The sequence below is a fragment of the Hyaena hyaena genome, unplaced genomic scaffold (assembly GCF_003009895.1).
Source record: "Hyaena hyaena isolate Hyena2069 unplaced genomic scaffold, ASM300989v1 scaffold_119, whole genome shotgun sequence".
NCBI classification, from domain to species: domain Eukaryota; kingdom Metazoa; phylum Chordata; class Mammalia; order Carnivora; family Hyaenidae; genus Hyaena; species Hyaena hyaena.
The window spans coordinates 634631-637243 of record NW_024080750.1 but is presented as its reverse complement, the minus strand read 5'-3'; the positions used below and the strand labels follow the sequence as shown (position 1 = coordinate 637243).

Sequence of the window (2613 nt, the reverse complement as noted above, 5' to 3'; positions counted from 1 at the left end):
CACAGAGGGGAAAAAATCCTTAGAAAACTACTGCACATTTTGGTAAAATTCCGAGGTCCAGAGAGGCGCCTGGATCTCCCCAAGGCGCCACGCTTGAGCCTCTCATAGCGACTCACTGTGCCTTCCCCGCGATGTGTTTTTCATAACAAATTAGCACGGTGCGTGGTTTGTTTGTGTTTTCTCGTAAAGGAAATTTAATTTTATATATTTATTTCTGAGCACTTATTTCTGGTCTAAAAATCAAAACACACACAAGGGTGTGCAGGGAGGCGTCCTGTGGCCTCTCTCTCTCTCTCTCTGGCCTCCCCGCCCCCCTCCTGGGAGCCAGCCAGCCTCGGGACACACTAGGTATATACAAGCCAATGCATACGTGTATATTTTTTCCTTTTTTTTTATAAACACAGATGGTAGCACACGCTATAAACATTGTCCCCCGCCGCGGCTTCAACAATGTGGTGACGCATCTCCTCTCACTGTACAATGAGCCTCCGGGTTCTGCTTTTAGTGCTACCCGCTAACCCCACCGCGAGGAGGGAACGCGGCTTATTTAACAGGCATCTGTGGTGTTGTCAGTGTGTTTCTATTACCGACCACTCGGCAATGAATAAACCTGTATATTCATCATCCCTGGCCCGTCCAGGACATCGGAAGGATGGATTCCTGGCACTGCTATTAGCGAGGGCTTTAGAATGCTGTTCACACGTGTTTGTGATGTTCCTGTCCCAAGGGGCTGGCGGTCTGGGCCAAGAAACGTCAGCGTCAGGGGACATGAGCTCCGAAGAGTTGCGTTTTATTTTCTCCGTTTCAGGAAAATGCCTCTCCCTGATCTCGATCTTGGGGGGAGAAAAACAAAAACACAAAAAACAAAAAACTGATAATTCAGTTGAACTGCACACCCACGCTCCCCCCCCCCACACACACCCGACTGGGTTCTCCATGAATTATGGATTTTTCAAAAGACGGGAAGGGAGGTGAGATATTGAATTTCCAAACTGGTTTTATCTTACTTCATTTGAAGTTCATCTGCTGCTGCCGATGTGGGCACCGGCGTGCAAAGCGGCGACTGTCCGGGCCTCCTCGCGGCCCGCCGGCGGGTTTATGGGCTCCTGACAAAGGCAAGCCCCTTCTGACCCTCCTGCTGGCGGGGCCACGGGGGCACAGCCCGCCTGCGTGTCATTATTTGTAGGAAAACTGGAGCGTGCCCCCCCACACCCCCCCCCCCCCAGGCCTCACCACGGACCGGCGGGAGCAGGGCTTGTCCAAAAGGCCCTGGGGGCTCCCGTTGTGAGGTGCTGCCGTGAGCCAGGGAGCCGCAAAGGGCACACTTCTGAAGACGGAAAACACGGGCAGTGGCTCAGAAATGCAGCACGTCTGCGTCCCGGTCCAGGAGTCGGAACCGCCCGTAGAAAGGCCTGGCGTGCAGGCCCCGAGCTGCCCGCGAGGCTCTGCGCAGCCCGTGAACTTGGCACTCCCGCACCGGGACACTTGGCCTCGACTGGAGACACGTGGGGTGGTCCAGACCCGGGGGGAGGGGGGGGAGCTATTAGCAGCCTGTGGGTGGAGGCCAGGGATGTTCCAAACGCCCTACGATGCCCACCCCCAACAGAGAATCACCCGCCCCGATTATTAACGGCGCCTTGCTTGCGAAAGCCTTAGCCTGGCACGGAGACGGTCCGGAGACCAGATGCTACCTTGCAGAGGTGGAAGCATCCGGTTCTCTCCCCTGAGGGCGGAGGGCATCCCGGACCCGCTTCTGTTTCCCAGTCGTGGGCGCCCAGAAGACCCTCACCGAGCACCCCACCCCCATCTCCTAAATGTCTGTGCTGCGAAAACTGTAGACATCAGCTCAGAGGGGAAATATATGAGAGAAACAGTATCTCCGTATTCTTAACAATTTTTCTCCTCTGAGCTCAGAGAGCTTTTCCAGGGCAACGTTACTTTATATTCCTATAATATAATGCAAGAAGGATTGCTCTTCTTACTTTTCAGATAGACATATTTTCCAGAGCGCTGTTCCTGACAGCTAGTTAGTGGGAGAACTGGATCAGAATCGATAAGTCCTGAATCTTTTTTTTTTTTTTTTTTTACAAAATGAAAACAGCTCTTCTCTTTCCGATTATAAAAATGATACATGCACGTAGTTCCTTAAAAAATTCAAACAGTACAGAAAAACGTAAGGAAGAAAAATAAAAAAAAATTACCCAAATTCTTTCACGAGGAGATAAACAAATGTAGACATTGTGGTACTTATCTTTCCAGCCCTGTCTGCGGAGGGTGTGCCTGCATTTCACACACATCGTTTCGCCGGTTTCAGGCTGCCTCCACCTGCCGCCGACATGCTGGGCTGGGTCCTTCTCTGCCGGGAGGCCGTCCTGGGCACTGAAGGGAGGTCAGCAGCCCCCCTGGCCTCTACCCAGTAGATGCTAAGACCTCCCCCTCCCTGAACTGTGGGTACCAAAATGTCCCCAGACGTGGCCAAATGTCCCTGGGGTGGGGGACAAAGCTGACCCTAGCTGAGAATCCGCTGTCCTGTTATCTGTGGCTCTGTGTATGCCCAGCGCTTGGAGAGAGAGAAAAAAGGTTATGACTTTTGTGTCCTTTGGTATTTGGCAT

General features: G+C 52.6%; 1 long non-coding RNA gene across 1 annotated transcript; it reads right to left on the bottom strand.

Moving 5' to 3' along the window:
• Positions 1 to 385: 385 nt before the first annotated feature.
• On the bottom strand, positions 386 to 2313 carry LOC120234890. Its single transcript, XR_005529234.1, has 2 exons — positions 2202 to 2313; positions 386 to 833 (listed from the first exon to the last, which is right to left on the bottom strand). It is a non-coding gene; the product is annotated as an uncharacterized LOC120234890 (long non-coding RNA).
• Positions 2314 to 2613: the final 300 nt, after the last annotated feature.